This window comes from Ischnura elegans, chromosome 6, assembly GCF_921293095.1.
Source record: "Ischnura elegans chromosome 6, ioIscEleg1.1, whole genome shotgun sequence".
NCBI classification, from domain to species: domain Eukaryota; kingdom Metazoa; phylum Arthropoda; class Insecta; order Odonata; family Coenagrionidae; genus Ischnura; species Ischnura elegans.
Window position 1 is genome coordinate 42,851,471 of NC_060251.1, and position 18,909 is coordinate 42,870,379.

An 18,909-nucleotide genomic window follows, 5' to 3' on the forward strand; every position below is an offset into this window, starting at 1 on the left:
TGTAATGATAGTAATTACAGAGAAACCGAGTCTTTACGAAATATTTACCTCATGCCAGCTCAAATTATAGCCACTCTAAAACTTCATCAAACATGAAAAGAATAAATTAACAGCGAATGCATCTCGTTGAGCACAATGACAATCCACACTCACCTCGCTAAAAATGTTCTATAAGTATCTCATCCAGTTAGGAAGGTAGGGATTAAAAACAAAACGATACGTTGTCACTGAAAAATATAAATTTTCACTCAAATCTAATGGGAATAATGGTGGATCATTTTTGTTGGTAGCGGATTAATTAGAATTACGTCTTAAGGCTGCGCCAATAAGTATAGTCGTAAGCAATTGATTATGGGAAAAGACACTTTTTCTCTGAAATTAATACTATCACATTGAAGGAAATGCGGAGGTGCTGGCGTACAAAATCAAGGCTAGGACAATGCCATTTCTTCTGCAGTTATCACTGACGTGCCATCCTCAAAAGACCGTCCTCATAACTCCCACTCCCATGAATGAGTTGAGCAGCTCGATTTTTCATTTCCGATAGCTCATAAAATGAGCAACGGATCCAAAATCGGATAGCAGAAATCTTTTCATTTGATGAATTATTTTCGCATTCCAAGTAAATAGCCGGGGACTGTGCGGCCCATTCATTAGAGCACTTGAGCGAAAGGTTCCGGCTTCAAATCCCGGATGAAGCCTTTGAGGGCGTAACAATCCGAAAAATGTCACCTTCCTATATACCGGTAAGTTTCGCGCCTAATTCTTCAGCTTATTTCTGATTGGCTCGCACTGTTTTTTTTCTTTCCTTCCGAATTTTCTTCGAGGGCTGGGTTTCAGGTTGGTTCTAGGGTGTGAGATACGTTACAGAATGTAATTATCTCACATTCATAAAATTTATTCAGGACTTTTTAAGATTTTTAATGGTAAAAATCATTTTGCAGAATTATTTACCACAAAGTTGACAAATTTGTAGTACAATATAATTAAAACTTGTGAAGAAGTACATCTTCACTTTAAGCATCAATGATTACATCAACTTTGGACAATGGGATTTTCAGAATTGATATTCGTTTTATTTTTAATGAATCTATAAAAAACATTCATAATTATGTTTATTACTAATTTAGCCATAAATTGATAATATTGAATAACCACTTTGGACAACTGGTAAAACGATAATTCAATGATCAAAAATTAAGAGATAACAAACTTGATTAGATTCAGAGACTTTGAAATGCTTATTTAAATGACTGTTGAATTGAATGTTGAATTGAACTTTAAATGAATGAAATTTCTAATGGTAGAAGTAGGTAATGTCTAGAGGGTGTGCTAAGAAAGGATTTACGATGGAGACCTGTAAGCACATCAGCAGAAGCTTTTTAAGCTTTGTATATTTTTTATGAGAACTGTGGGAAATAGGTGCATCTGCACTAAAGATTTTCCCTTTAAAATATTCATAAGGGCTGTTCTCCAATGCCTTGTCAGTTTGGGATAGAGCCAGGGGAAGCTGTCTTAGGTCCAAAGTTTAGCTGCCAGATTCGTGAAAGGGAATTTTAAAAGGTGGGTCAATGTAAAGGCAACGATGAACTCGTGGAAGTCGTACATTTCATATCAAGTAGAAATAAAGCGCTATTAAATGGCATTTTCAAAGCCCGCAAGTGAAGATGTATCACAAATCTATTTCACAAACCTGCAGAATTACCTGGCAAGGAAAGATCAGATTGATCAAAAATAGACCATACGAAACAGCTGCAAAGCATATACAGTATAATATTCTTTCTTGCGCCTTAGGAAATGGTAATGGAACTTTTTATCCAAGGTAGTTTTAGAACTCTTACAGTAAAACTGAAAGATATGCATGACAGTGTTGAATGTCATTGTAAGGATTGTAAAATCCTTTTCGTACGTTTCCACAGTTTTGGGTAAGGTTTCTCATTATTCGCAGGGTTATGCGGTTGGGTATGGTATTTTGAAGGAGGCAACCGACAGGCTAGGTGATTTGCACCACGAGAGGAGGGGTTGGTAAGGAAGGGTGGAGAGAAACCCGGCGTCGGCATTAGGTTGCTCTTAACGAAAGGCGCCAAGGGGACCACGGTTTAACGTACCATCCGACGGAAAGAAGTGTTGTCCTTGAAATGTCCTCCACACAACATTCAAGCAGTCTCTGCCACCGCCGGGATTTGAACCTGAGCCTACGGGGTGGGAAGCCAACACTCAGGCGTTTTTAGGGGTGCGTAGACAGCAAGGTCATTTGCACGCCAACACTCATGCCACCACACCAACCCGACCCCCGAAGTTACGCGGTTTCGTGGTGTAATTTTACGCATTCCAATTTTTATCTGATATCTCGTTCACAGCAATATTACGGACTGAGAGAGGGAGAGTGACCCAGGCAGTCGAGATTTTGGCGAAATTACCAATTGCATTCCCGGTATTCTCAACGAAAGTGCTGAGAATCGAGAAGAAGGCATGGTCCATGAATATGCCCCAGAATTACTCTCCGCCACCTTCCGAAACCCAATGCATGCGTCAATGAGCCGTACGTCTTTCAATTATCTCGATCCGCGGGGAAAATCCTACGAGATCCCCCCAACCCAACAGGCGGTAAATCTTCCTTCGCGAGGGGCGGTCGCGAAAGGGCTTTTGGGAACAGGTCCCTCCGCGGGCGTGATCTCCGATTGATATTCAGTCCACGTAGCATTTACATTTCCACCCAATTGGATATGCGGAATACTTTGCTGCCGTCTGCGACGTTTGATAATGCGGCCGAGGGATGCAGATGAGGATTTAGCGAAGCGACGGTTCCCCCAAAGAACGCCTTCCCAACGGCGGGAAATAAGCGGCGGAAATAAAAGGCTAGGACTCCTCTTTATTCCGACCCACTTACAGGCCGATCGAGAGAAAAGACGTTACCTTGTACTCGGGGCAACGCCTCAGGCTCGCTTTAATTATTTGTGTCCGAGCGAAGTGAAACACGAAATATAGCCGAATGGGATTGTTCACCCACTTTTGTTATTGCCTGAGAACTTGTATTGAGTGATACACAGGGAGTTTCAGGAGAAATATGCAATACATTAGGGGGAAATAATTTGGAAACTTTTTTGTCGCACGCTCTCAAAGAATATCTTTTTATAAGTAGTTCCACAATTCCAAGCTTATCAGTTGCCTCCAGGTTATTTACGCAAGTTTTTTTTTTCAGTTAGAATATTACTGTTCAGTAATGGCACGATTTCAGATAGGAAAATAAGAGGAATGGATGTGGGCTGGGTCAAGGGCGATTTTGGGAGTTTTATGTTTTAGTTAAGGTACGGTTTCATAGTCTCAGAGATATATGAGCAGGTTGTTTTCTATTTTTTTTCAAAGGATTTAGCAAATTTGTGCACGCTGACCTGTAGTTCATTAAGTGAATGAGTTGAGTTCGCCTTAGTCTTTTCTGATTTGCTTATTGCTCATGAAACAAGGGAATCCAATGATTTTTCTCAAGATGACGTTCTCGGTGGTCCGTAGTTTTTTTAAGGTGGGTGGGAGCCACGAGGAGCCAGGCTGGGGAGGTGTAGCTCAGCAACGGCTTGACGGTTTTTTTAAAGCAGGATTTTTGTTTTCAATGATAATGGTGCTGAAGGCCTATTCAAAGGACGACTCCTTTGGCTTTCGCGATGGAAGCTGTAATTTGGCAAGACTAGGTTAGGCGTTTTTCGAAGTATATTCTCTGATATTTTGTGACTTTGTCTTTGGGAATGGTTTTTTTTTTCCAAAGAAAAGGCGAAATCCTTTAGTAGGCACGTGGGCCGCATGGATCACCCACAGTGCTTCATTCGTGAGCCGTTTTTCTTATGAAGGCATAATATGCATTTGATTTTTAATATCTGCACATAATTTTGTCGTCAAAAATGTTACCTAGTTTTTTTGTTAGTAATCGGCACATGATTAGCAATAAATACCACTCGAATGGAAGCGGGGGTGACTGGACTACGTATGTTGCACACGCGTCTGTGTGATATTTTTCTGTCAGCTTCACTTATAGCTGTGCAGCGAAGAGCATGGCTGAATAAGAGGGTGAGAAGTCCTCCCTCCGGGATTTTTTCCGTACTTAGGGCATGTATTAGGGATCAACTCCCCAAACTTTCCAGCATGCTAGAGGCCCACCAGGGGCGGCTAGCTCAAAAATATGATTTTTACTCTTTTCTTGGATATCTCGGTCAATAAAGATTATTTATTGATGCGGTTTGTAGCATTTGAAAGCTCATTTAATGGAGTAAATGCCCAATTGTTTTCAAGAATTTTGAGCGGGAAAAGGAGAAATGGCGTTGATTTGAAAATTTCTAAAGCATATTTTCATAAAATATTATTAAGAGGGCCACGAATAAAAAAATGTTTTCCGGGGGCGTTATCCAATACCTTTCGGCTGATGTACTATCGGAAAATATTTTTAGGTGGTGGAAGATCGCGAATAAAAAAAGAAAATGCGATTTTGGCCAATTTTTCCTTTTTTCTCTATGTAATTGCTCTCCATAACACCCTTTACAGACCATTTTACAAGCATTTCGTCCTCTCACGAACGCAAACGGTTATACCGATTGTAATAACAACCACAGGGACGTGAAAAAGATGGGCCTATAGCGGGCTGGAAGTATGGGGAGGTTGGTGTTATTTGGTCCCAAATCGCATGCTCTAAGTAAGGAAAAAAATCCCGGAGGGGAGACTTTTCACCCTCTTATTCAGCAATGCCCTTTTGTATGATCTTTGTCTGCTTTGACGTGTAAACAATATTCGGCACGTTTATGTTACTCTTATGGGTATCGTGGTAATTGGCCCGCTTTCTTGCATCCTTCGCAGGGGAGGGGGGCAGGGGTGCATTTTGTTTCAATATGAATTATAAATGAGTTCCCTAGTGACAAAAAGTTCGCTAAACAATAAAAAAGTCCAAATAAATTTTTTGAAAAAATATTTTTGTAAAATTTTCAGCGGGAATTGGAATTCAAACCAATTATGAACGTTACGAATCATGTGCATACACAGCGAGAATAAAAACCTATTTACGACGCTCGTTTAAACCAACTCAAGGAGAGGAAAATGAAAGGAGCCCTTTTATAATGTAAAAAAGGATATGGCAAACAGACCCGAGCTTTGTGATCACGGAAGCCTAATTCCCAAGGATTCCAGTGTTTCATTCATGATATAAGAATATCAATGGATAATAATGAACGAAAATCATTTTTAAACGTTTTGTAAAAATATTTTTACAAAATGTTGAAAATTTAAGGAAATAAAAAAATTGAATCTGGGCAATCAGTGTGGCCCAACCGCGCATAAAAATTTCACGCGCCCACTAAAGAGTTATACATAGGGTCGCAACTCCTTATTAAATTAGCTAACGAAACGCAAAAATTTTACAACGCAGATCCCTCCAGGAGCCGAAATATAAATTCATGGTTTGAATTCACCATAGTTCGTATTGTTACGCTATCCGGTAGTGGTACTCTTTTATAAGTAGAAGATTGCATATGAGAAGGGTGTTTGTAAATAATATCTTATACATATTCATATATTTTACAGAGCGTTTCAGGAAGAGTCTGCAGAATTTTAGGAGATGGTAGAGGATATAATTTACCACGTTTTATAATACTCGCTTTCTTGTTAGTCCTTCCGGGAAAAATATGACAACTCAAATTATAAAGATTGTTTTGGGATTATAAAATTAATAAAAGCTGGTAAATATAAGATTTTCCTCCTAGCGAAAGCGAATGTAATCTTACATGCGCACCACGTTTTCCATTTTTGTTATCTGAAATGTTCTTCTAAAGCTTATTTTACTTTCTCCTCAATCATATTTAAAATTTTCAATAATTTAAGGGACCGTGGGCAGTTATTTTCTTCTTTTCAACAAAATGTGGTTTTTATAAAAATGTAATATTTATCATTTAATATTATTTGAGATTTTTTTCCATAAACATGGCGTCGCTACTCCTTAGACATTGGGCTATGGTTACGTAAACATTTTTTGGAAGGTTTTTTGCAATTACAATGAAAACGGTTTACCTCGGGCACCAGTCTTTTCAACATTTTATTGAATGCTCTCAAATTTTCAAGAAATCAAATGATTAATGCTGGACGGATATGTTCGAATATAATTTTCTGGAACAATTAATCACAAGTTGCGCAATCGCATTTTTGATGCTCACTCAAAGCTTGCGTTCAATAATGCTCAAAGATTAATTATTTCAGACAATTATAATATCACATTATCGTCCACCCTTAATAATTTAACGTTCTTAAAAATCCAGAGTATAAAATAAAATGTCGGAAAGGCTGGATACCATAGAAAAAACGCCTTCATGGTAACTTCAAAGAGCATCCAAAAAATGTTTGGGTTTTCATAGCTCAGTAACTAAGGAGTTGCTTAAAACTGTGTTTGCTACCACCACCTTAAACATTTTACATTCTTTCTGGAACAAGCTGTTGAGCTTGAAAGATTGATCTACACGTATTTTCCGTTCCTAGATCTATTGCCTGCTTTTCGAGTTTGTTTGAGGCAAAAAATCGATGGTCTTAACTCTTTCGCCGATGAGTTGATGACACCAATATCTCCTGACGAGAGGATCACCACCTCTCCATTACTTATCGGTTTTATGCATCGTCCTCGCGCTGTTTGTAGTTGTTAACCCTCTATTGAGTCATTCCTTCCCCTAACTCATAGTTTATCTCGGACAAGCTAAGGTACAGAAAGTCGGCGTCACTATCTCCTTTGTAAAATGCCGGCAACTTATTGCAGTTTTTCGTTTTACATTTACTTATAAGGGAATTGTCGTATGAGCCAGATTTTTTTGCAGTTATTGATATTCTATCTAACAATTTTTTTGATTAATGAGTACATAGGATCCCTCTGAACGATCTAATTAGGTAATCTCCCAAAATAAAATAAACATCGTTCTCGACTGCTCGTTATTGTTTTTTTGTATCCTTATGAATCGACATGCCAGGTGATATCGTTGATTGAAAGGGATCATTATGTACGCTCCAAACTAATTCTTTAAAGGGAATTATGCGGACTATAGTTTTGCCATAGATTTCGGTTCGAAGTATTTTTAAGATAGTATAAGCATAGTGAAGCAACAACGGGCAGCCCAAGTGGTAACTACTCGTAGGTGGATCGAATGTGATGTACAATAAATTTTTGGCAAGTCCACAAACACCTTGAATAAAACAAAAATTACATTTGATAGGTTGATATTATGTTTTTTACTCCCACTAAGGGATGACTCAAGTAATATCATCCTATTTAACACCTCGAAAGGTTATTAAAAGAGAACCAGATGGGCAGCAATCACTGCCAAAGTTGAGGGTATTTTAATAATTTCCCTGATTCAGGGTATTGTAAGAACGTGAGTAGCGTTATATGTGATAAGAGTAACATTTTAGCACATAATTAAGGCGAAAATTAATGCAATGTATTATGTTAATCAATGAAAAAACATTAATTTAACATATGTTTCTGTCAATTATTTTTAAAAGCGGTATATTAAAGTTGATATTAAGCATTCAGAGACCAAATATTAATGTTTCCTTTTTTATTTTACACCAGTATTGGTCAATTGAAATTGGAAATTAAGAGTAGACACAAAATGTAAATGAGAGGTGAAAACCAGTCAAGAAATCCAAGTAGTACAAGAAATATACAAAGATGTTGATACTATCTCGTGTTCTCAATTCGTGGAATTTATGTTAGAGAATGTGTCTATATTAATATTTATTATCAAAGATGGATTATCTCCGAAATAAATTTTGAAATATAGTGCCTCGCTCTAGTAATATATGACACATCAAACTTAGGAATATGAAAAATACTAGCATATTCATTGACTAAAAGCCTCCACTCGGCTCTAATAATTTTGTCTTTATCTTTAATAGATTGTTTGGATGAAAAGATCACATTTCACAATATAAACTTTGACAGCAGTTGACTATGCGAAAAGTGTTTTTTTTTCACCTGTATCCGAATCAGGGTTAAAAAAATGAAGACTGAGAATAATCAAAAGCGAAATGATTAGACACTAGAGGGTCACAGGGAACGCTTTGCGAGGGATTAGTAAATTGGACCTTCTTGAAGCTTTTATTGTTGATATCAATCTATTATGAGATACAAAGGAAATTTTCATTGGCATTCAAACCAATTATGAGCGTTAGGAATCATGTACATACACACCGAGAATCAAAGCCTCTTTACGACGCTCGTTTAAACCAACTCAAGGAGAGGAAAATTAAAGGAGCCCCTTTATAATGTAAAAGAGGATTTGGAAAACAGACTCGAGCTTTGTGATTCCGGAAGCCTATTCTCAAGATTCCAGTGTTTCATTCATGATTTAAGAATATTAATGGAATAATGAACGAAAATCATTCAAAGGCATTTCGTAAAATTAAAAGTATGAATAGAAATGGGTGCAAATGCGCCATTTTTCGAAACAAAATAAATTAGATGGTAGAAATCCAATATTGATAGTCAATTTGAATGTGGAAGAGGAAAGTATAGCCTTATACTAAAGAAAAAATAAAACATCATAGAAAAAGGGTCTCCAATTGAATAATCCTATCGAAAGAATTAAGGATTTATGCTTCATAACGTTCCCTTGTACATCCAAGGATTTTCCAATGCATTTATTCTTTATTCAAAGCAAATTTTGCTGGAGAACAAAATGAATGTTTAACCACGATAATGCTGTTAATTTAGTATCAAAACATTTCCTACATGGAGCGAAGGCTGATTACATAATTATGGTTTAAAAAAAACTCTCATACAATGAATCCTCGGGCAATTGATTACACAACTAGAATCAAAATATACACATTTCTCGAGTAAAACCTACGCTACTGATCATGCAACGTGAAGCACCTGTGACGCAGTTTTCGATTAAATAAATCATTTTCATAGCATCAATCGTCTAAATCAATTTTCTAAATAAAACAAATATAATCAATTTCTCCATTACATGATATGCCTCGAGAGAAAGTGCATAACAGGGAAACTATTCCGCTAAAATACCTTGTTTATCGGAATAGTAACGTTCAAATTCTCCCATCCACAAGAAAATATGGGAATTAATGAATATATTTAAGCTTGGGGATCGAGGAAAACGAGGAAAGGTAAATTTTGATGTCTACATTTATGGTGAAAGACATAGGTCACAATTCAATAGGTAGGCTAAAGCTGAGGTTAACGCATTACTATGGCATTAAAGGATTACGTCTTGAACATATTTCTGTTTTTTAGTTCTAGCAAAAATCAGGAGCGTATACGAGGAGGCACAGAGAAATATGGAAACCATCGTGTTTTAATTGACATTATTCCTTTACTCGGTCACAATTATTTCGGTCCAATCGTTTAAAGATAATTATTATGAAACTATCGCATTTCGCCGTTTAAACTTTGCCAGCGGTTGTGTGATGACACAAGTAGTATTTACAGCAGTATCTGATTCAGGGCTTGAAATTAATTAAATGCAAAAAGATAAAAGTATCTATGGGCTTTGATTTGAGGTTGACTCATGTTATTTTCGCGTTTACCGCCGCGCTTAGTCGATTGTTGCTAGGGCCTTTACTTCTATATGTATTCTAAGAAGCCTTCTTAATTCGAGTTTGGTGAAATTGCCTTTCAAATAGTGGCCATCATGACTTTTTCTGAAGTATCAAATTGAAATATTAATTTTTTATTGTACTTAGAAACGTTAATGACCATACTTATTGTTACGGCTAAAAATAGTGACGCAAAATTGTGATACACCCTCATACAAGTATATCGGCGAATTTGCTACTTGATATCCATATACCTATCTTGCAAACATTAGGGCAGTCATAATGGATCATAACCAGCACTGCAAAGATTTTATTACTGGTAAATGAACATAATTGTAGAATATAGTGAATAAATCCGGTGTTGAAAATCGTTGGATCAAGCAGAAGATAGATGAATACAGCAGTGGGATTGATTTGCGAATACACTTGGAATAGAGAATGTTGGCTGAGAAACATTTAGTCTACTTGAATTCGAAACTGAGGCTGTTCCACATGATCACAAGCTCAAATACGTTTCCGTTAAAAAGTACAAAATCGCCCCAGTGTAAGTTTGAAGAGGATATAAAACCTTCTGGTGAGTCCCTAAACCAGCTGCATTTAATTCGAAATACCACGACCCAACGTGAGCATCGCTTGGATCTTAGATAAACGGTCTTCTAAGGCAGTCTAATGAAGTCGCCTTACCTACTCTACTTATATGAGGGAAATCTAATAGTCGCATCTAATCGTATCTTGGAACCGGAATAAAATAGATACCAGCAAATAATGGCATTGCTAACAAGGCTATGAATAGTCTACATCAAATGCAAGTGACAAGAGAAGCATTAATATTTCAAAATATTGGCTGAAGAAAGTTTCCGGATATTGCTGTCGAACAATCTTTCAAGTTTAATTGATCAGTTTCCTGACTGATAAGCGTGCTTGCTCATATATTCATCGAAGAACTTAATAACTTCCTCCAGATTATTAATCCGAGAAAAGACGGATTGGGAAAGTATGGAATAATTCTAAGCCGACGCTGGCTGAGGGATATTATTGGTTTCCCCAAATAACTTCCTCCTCGTGGCTAATTCCACTGTTTCTTCTGAAAATCCTTGACTTAAACCTCTTAACATGAATTGAATGGTAAATTTTAGCTAAACTCCTTAGAGTTCTGGCAAAGCTATGATAACATTTAATGCATAAAGCTAATAAAGTTACCAAATTCAGATTGGGTGCCATTTTGGAAGTAAATTCAATCTTTTGAATAAAAATTGCAGACACACAAATACATACACGCTTGAGAAACACAAATACAAGACCGTAAACGCTCGAGAAGAAGTTAAAGCTAGAAGACGAAATGTGTATGATAAAGGAGATTAGGATATTTTAGTATATTTTAGAGGTAAAAAATTAAACTATTAACAAATTGAACTAATAGGAATACAATGCCTAGTTTCACTGTGCTAAAATAATTACACGCATGACACTTGACCTCTACAATGACGTCATTAATTATGTTGCTAACTAATTGAATGACGATACACCAAAATATCTTCCATTTATACGGTTCTTCATAACTCTCCCGAACACAACTTTAGATGAAGAAACTTGTTATCCTTTGAAAAAGAATCATATTCACATAAATTATTAATATCACATTTCTTAACTGTAATAAGTAGATTGATGAACACATTATGCGCAACTCAACAACAACACTGGTTTCTAAACAAAATGCCAGGAACAAAATATACTCATACGCAAAGTTCAAGAGTACATCAGTCCGGCAAGGTCTTCGCCTAGTGTGAAGAAACGACGCAACTCCTGAGTTTCCACGTCAAAATACGGATTACCTAAAATAATTAGCAGGTTCCCATCTCATACTTTATGAATATGCCTCTAAGTTCTCAACAAATCAATTAAATTTTATTACTTTGGGAGATATATATTAACTGAGCCATGACTTTGTACGTTGAACTATTTTAGCACAAATATTAATAGCGATTGGCAGAAAGGATATCTAAATAAGCAAAAGAAAAATACAGGAATCTAAAATCATCTTGTTAATTGAGCTGATAATTTCAATTTGATTTAAAATTGAGTAAAAATGGGATGGCAAACTCACTAATGAAAGAAAGAATAATGGAGGGAAAATATAATAAAAATATTTGTCATTTATATCCTCTAAAATACTGAGGTTTATCTTTCTCTCTACTAAAGCTCAATTTATATTGAAATGGGTAATGCAATTTTTTCTAGATCAGACATGTAGCAGCTTATGCGTATTCTCCTGTGAACAAAATTTTGGCCGATGAAATGCGTCTGCGAACAGCATATTCAAATTAAATTTAATAAAAAAATTAATCTTTTCAAGCTTGACGTTGTGGAAATGCGATATATGTATGATAAAATGTCGTATGTCTGATAAAATAAAAACAACAATGGTTGATTTCACACTTCAACATATAATTCTACTGCCAGCCATGGTTTAGAGACTATTTCTCTTTCTTAATTGAACCTTAAAAATAACATGGAGTGTCGAAACCATGCTTGGTAGTGGAGTTATAAATTATAGCTCGGAAATATTAATTTTTTAAATTTTTTTTATAGATTCAAAAGAACCGTTATTTGTTATTGCTATTCAAACAACAGACAATTATGCAACTTGCACGACATAGTCACGCCAGCAACGAAGAGGAAAGAAATGTTGAAGAAGTCATTTAGCTTCAGAGAACATGCCACAGTAGTTGTAAATGGAAAAAAGGTTATCCCTCCTGAAGCAAGCCTATACTACCTAGGATACCGGAGCTAATCAAAACCGATGGCCACATTTCATACCGAGTACCAATACGGAAGATAACATTCCACCAGCTCCCCAGAACGCTAAGAACATTGCGTTTGCTTACGAGGCCGCCGCTGTTATTTCAATGACCTTACAAATGAAGCCGAGACTTATTCCAGGCGAGCGAATTCCTCCCTTTTTTATCATCGCCTCTGTCAATTTGTCGAGAGAAACATACATTCAACTCGCCGCTGCGGTGGATTTCTCAAGCGGCTTTTGTAGCATTCCCTTTATTCACAGTCAATACCCTGTATAGGGATGCAGCAAAGCGGGGAAGAAATCCAATGCACATACTGGCGTTGTGTGTGACGGGAATTTTTTCCTGCGACGTATATATAGTATCTAGGGTGTTGCTTTCTTTTTGGTTGGCGTCTCCGCCGCCAGGAGCCACTCCGGGTGTGTTTACACGGAGAAGCGTAATCACTTCCAAGGATTACTCGAAGCGAGTTGGAAACATCCAACACCGGTATTCTTTTCTCGCAGCAGCGCGACTTTTTATTCTTCAAAGGGAGAGCGAATGAAGCCCACCTTTACATCTAGTATAAACACAGGAGCTGGATACAAAATAAGTTCGATGCGACGGAGGGTAAAATCCAATAACCTGGTTTGCGAACCTATGGCCTCATTAACGAGATATAAATCAGTTACTAACAAGGTCAAAACAAATAATGAATTTTAAGATCAACATGGATCAATGGTGTTAAAAAGGACTACATTACGGGAGTTGAAACTACTGACCTGATGGATAAACTTTCTAAAAACTTTGAAGTTTATTTATGCACACCCATGCGGATTAATTTATCCGTACCGCTGATACTTGAAAAAAACGATGAAAATGTATTCATTGATAAATAACGGAATATTTGGAACATTTAGTTTCACTTCCCCCTGATTTTCTTCTTATTACTGAAGCATTTTAGTACTGATACATCGCACGAATAATGTCATTCTTAATTCTTAGAATACCTGTTAATGATATATTAAAAGTAGTAACAATCACTTGCAGCCACTTACATTAGCTCAAATTCACAGCAGAGATGAATATTTCATGCATTTGGGTAATTTTTCAAGAGTGGATCGAAGCTATACCGGTAAAAAATAAGGAAACATACAGAAATCATTTGTTACATCTCTGAGTACCGCCACTAAAAAAATGTACTCATTCCGCTTGAGCATCCATAGTTTAATCAACATGTTCTTTTCAAAAGAAATTTTTAGCGTAGTTTTGTTTTTAATGCCATACATGCTTCGGATTTTTTTTGCCATTTTTACCATGCTGCGTCGCGAAAATTTATTTAAAACAGAAAAAAATTAATTAATCGAAAACCAATCTATGCGCGTATTCATTTCTTTGTCCATCAAAAGTTATTTTAAACGAAATTTCGCGAGGTTGTAGAAGAAATTTTCTTATTGAAGAAGGGAGTATATATTAAAGAGGTGAATTACAATTAAGCAATATTTATTTAAAAAAAGATCAGTTTACTATAATAGAAATAAAAGAAGGTATGTGATATTTAATCATACACGTATTGTGTTTACTTCAGAACAGCGCAGTGCGCTGAAAAAAAACCGGAATTCTCAGAAAGCGTTAAATAAACCCATCAATTATGCTAGGTAAAAATCCCTAACTCTTGGCAGCGGCGCATGCAGAATTGCGATATCAGACGGAAGGAAGCGCGGAAACATGAATATATTTCCCCAGGCGCCGACGTGAAATTCTAAAGCAAGGATCTTCCTTCATTCCAGACGAAAACGTGACGCAATTACTTTCCTTGACGGTGGAAAAAATGAGTAATCGAAGGAGGAGGAGTTTTCCCTTTTTAATATTTTTCTTCTCTCCCTTCCGGTTGGCTGCCAAATCTTTAAAGTGTACGCACTTTCCTCGGTAGATCGAGGGAAAAAAATCTATAGGATGGAATTGCAAAGACACACACGATTTCGTTCTCTCGAGCCTGCTTCCCAACCGAGACCTCCCAAAACTCTTGAATAATTCCCTTTCATCTTTCACCTCCCTTAAGTCTTCCTTCCAAGTGATCTCCACCACCCCTTTCTCCCACAGTGTCTTAAAAACATCCCCCTTACCTCCCTGCTCCGGCCCCGGGGCATCAATATTCATGACGCGATCGGTTTCTTGCGACCGAGTCATCGGCTCTGTTTGCAAACGAGACACCTTCCTTCCAACGGGGAAAGAAAAGGGAGGAAAAAAATATATTAAAAACCCCTTCTTCCCTCAGTCGAGCTAAAAAAAAAAATTCGAAAAACATGCCGCCTTTGTTACCCTTTCCATTGTCATTTCGACAACCGGAACCTCTCTCTGCACCTTACCAACCGATCCCCGCATTATTTAAATCCGGGAAACGAACGAAGAGGCGTAACATTGGGAGGTAAGGTTTGGGAAGAAAGAGATTTGGTTGGAAGAAGCTCACTTCCCAAAGGATAAAAAAAATAAGGAAAGGCTTTCGAAAAATATTATTTCTCTCCGTGGAAGCATCGGCAAATTCACCGCGTCACTTTATTTTGCTTCTTCCTGACCCCAGCAATTCTGTGCAGGTTTCTACCGTCCGGCCTTCGAGCTAAACGGTCTTGCTCGGGTCGTATTCTCTCGCCAGAATGTGCCTTCTTCTCTTCTTCGCACGACCAATCCGAAATCGCCTTCTTCGGCATCGCTCCGGATTCCTTACAAGCGTGTAGGGCCATCGAGTGCTATATCGTGCTGTGCAGAGAAACCTAAGGAAATCTTGGAATAAGGGGTCATACAACTTTATTGGAGGCAAGAGTTCCTGCACTACACTGAAACCTAAAAAAAGTGAAAAAATGGAATTTTTCCTGTAAAGGAGCACTCGGTTATAGATAAATATTGCTCGAATTAAAGTACTTCTTGGATTATTGGTTACTAAACTTGAGGTTGGGGAGGACATTTTTTAACTGCACTAAGTTCATTTTTGTAATTGATTTTTTGACAGATATTTTATTGTATTAACCCTTATACCGCCACCAGGCCGATATATCGGTCCTCGCTGGTTGAGCAAAAACTGCCAGGGGCCGATTTATCGGCCCAACTTATTTGACTTTTTTTTCGTGATTGTGGCCTTTTCAATGGCTGTAATTTAAGTAAACCCTCATAATTTATGTATGGTTATAAGATATAAATATATCTTAAGTATTGGGAAAAATCTAGGAGTATAATATAAAATTAAATGGCTGAAAAATTAAAAAAAAACTGAAATGTTGCGAATTCTGGAAAATAGCCTTGGCAATCTTTGCACTTCCCACCTGAAATGGGCTGGCAGTAAAAGGGTTAATGCTTTGTATAGAGAAATGCGTGTTGATGGAAATCAGCAAAAATCGTTAATTTCCGTACGTTTCACACACGAATACAGCTTGGATTTTAATATTGCTTAAATTATTGATACAAAAGTCGAGGTCAAATATTTTCTTATTACTTACTTCTTACATTCACGGTATTCAGGATTTGTATTTTTAGCATACGGAGAACTAATATTATCCGCAGAAATGTGAGAGTAGTATGGGATGATACTTTTCATGACAATAACGTCTGCATTGGGGTCCGATTGGATGTTGATGAAATGTTACTCCAGCTACGTTGGTGACTCATAGGGCAAAGAGTTGGGGCAGCAATAAAATTATGCAATACCGCTGCTAATAAAACTGTTCACTTTGAGATTGAAAACAACACCTCCCACAACTAACGACAATAGCAACAACTGAACCCAGTGAAATATACCATTTTTAAGTAAATGAAAGGTCGTAGCACTTTTCCACAAGAATTTTTAATGCGTACAACGCGTTTCGGCTCACTGAGCCATCATCTGGTACAAGACTTGTACCAGATGATGGCTCAGTGAGCCGAAACGCGTTGTACGCATTGAAAAATTCTTGTGGAAAAGTGCTACGACCTTTCATTTACTTAAATATGTCTAACTTCCACCAATTGAAGCCTGAATCTGTTGAAAATATACCATTATCCAATTTCGACAGACTATTTTTCTATTCACTAGGCTATATTCACGCATGTGAGGCACTGAATCGTTGAATCGAAAAGAGTCCAATAATAAATATAAAATCTGTGGTGGCTCACATGTAAGTCAAGTGTAAAACTTACTATCACGAAGTTACAGGGATGGCAAAATGTGCCCTGATAGTACAGCACAAAATCACAATTTGTACAAAAAAACTCGATTCATATGCATATATAGGTGTATAAAGATATAATACAATTAATACGATAGAATTCATGATAAATTTTCCAAAAAGAAATCAGCCTTATGCACCCAGTTATAACACTACGATCGTTGGCTATATGGAAAATCTATGGGTGAAAAAAATCGATATAGTTATATTCATGAGAGAGTGCCATTAAGACGATAAGAGTGTAACTAACCATGGATGTAAAAACACCAAGAATGGCATCATAATATAGGCTACAATTGTACTGTCAAATGATGGGTATGGGGTAATTTTATAAACAGTACCTATATCGAGTCATTTTCAACTGAGCTGAATAAAAATCTTGAGCACGTGTTGATTACCATCGCAAACTGTTACCAATTTACTTCATATTTTACCAATTTAAAAAGCTTATTTTAAAGATATAATTATTTTTCAAATATATTTGTATGCTTATCCTTCTTCATGTAAATGATTCGTTCTTGAAAGGTCAACATTGTATATCCAAAAATTCGTTAAAGCTTCATGAAAATTTATAATTAGGTACTTTTAAGCTACAATTTAGACTTGCTTCAATCCGTATTCAGACATCGAACCATATTGTAAGTATTTGTGAAGATAAGAGAATGTTAAGTTCTTTTTGCTTGAACATGCTCCCTCTTAGTAAAAAAAAAGAAATTCTGTATCTCCGACCAAAAACCAACAATCACATTTAAATCCAGGAAAAATCGGATCATGTGATGAACATATTTCGATTCATTCATTATTCAACGTTTTACACAATGCGTTAATGGGGTTAATGGAGTTAATGCTAACGACCTGAGGTAAATAGTAACATGAAAGATGCAGCTTTGGGCTACTTATTAGAGTAACTGGATGAGATCGGCACGAAGTCTTCAAATATCCTCCCTTAAAATACCTCAGGTTTAACCGGGAAACGTATATGACCTTACAAAAATGAATGATGCTTCATTGAAAACACAGTTGCTGATAACATATTTTATAGATAAATGACGCCTGCAATGGAAAGCATTTTGTTTTCTATGAGTCGGATATATTTTTCTCTTAGAAATTACTTTTTAAATAGCATTTATAGCCAGAAAATATTATGTAATAGAAAAAAATATGAAATAAAATGTATTGCATAAAATTCTTACTAGTAAAGATTTTTTATTAAAACAAAAATCAGAAGCTTTACCTAAGAAATATGAATGGCATTTCATTGCAGATATAATGTTTATTAGAAAATTGAAATACTTTTTGACTTTATTTTAATATCACCTGCTAGCAAATTAAAGACCTTCAATATTGTTATCCAATTTATAGCATAACAACCAAGCCACATAAAAAGTTACTGCAATATCAATCGTGATAGCTTCATTTAAGGGAGCGACTTTATTGCATAGTCCCGATAACCGCTCCCTGGGCACTAATTATATTTTACCCGATTAAATCCTACCGAAGATCTCATTATCATAGATAAAATACCTATCAATATAAGAAACCCGAATTATTTTGTTAAGTACTAATTTTATAAAAAATATGTAGACTATTTGAGTCAACTGAGCTGAATAAAAATCTTGCAAATATGTTGATTAACATAGTAAAATTTTACCAATTTAAAAAGCCTCCCGCTCCTAAATTCCTAGGCTAATGACATGACGAACCCTTAGGCCTCTCTCTCATTTGAACCCCCTCTCCTTCCACCTGCCATGCCCTCCCTAAGGGAGCATCCTCCCCCTAACTTCTTTCTACCGAATAACCAAGTTCTTTCCCCCTCATCTCTGTTGACCAATCCGTTCAACCTAGTTACCTTCTTCCCTTCCCTCCTAGCCTGGTATAAAAGGCCTGCGTCCCGTCGAAAATTTGAAAGAAACAACTATTCCCCGCAAGTTCCCTCCCATTATTTTTCGTTTATTTTTCCTCTATCACTAAGTGTTTCTATGTGTCCAACCTAGGGAAAGAAGAAGTTCAATGATATCATTTATATATATATATATATTATAAATATATATATATTTTTATTTATTTATACATATATTTTTTTCCATATAAAATTTATATGAAAAAAAAAATATATATATTTTTTTCAAATAAATTTTATGCTTACCGTCCTCATAAAAACGATTACCTCATGGATCTTTATTGAAATAGTAATCAACACGTTTCACCTGATTCGTTAAAAAACAAATGAGATTACCGTTACACATCCTTTGTAGAGTGAATTAAATATTTCCCTCAAAAAATTAGCTTAAATACGGAGAGTTAACACTGATTATATTATTTGAAACACCTCCTTCATTCCAAAAAAGAATAATTGGTTTTCCGCT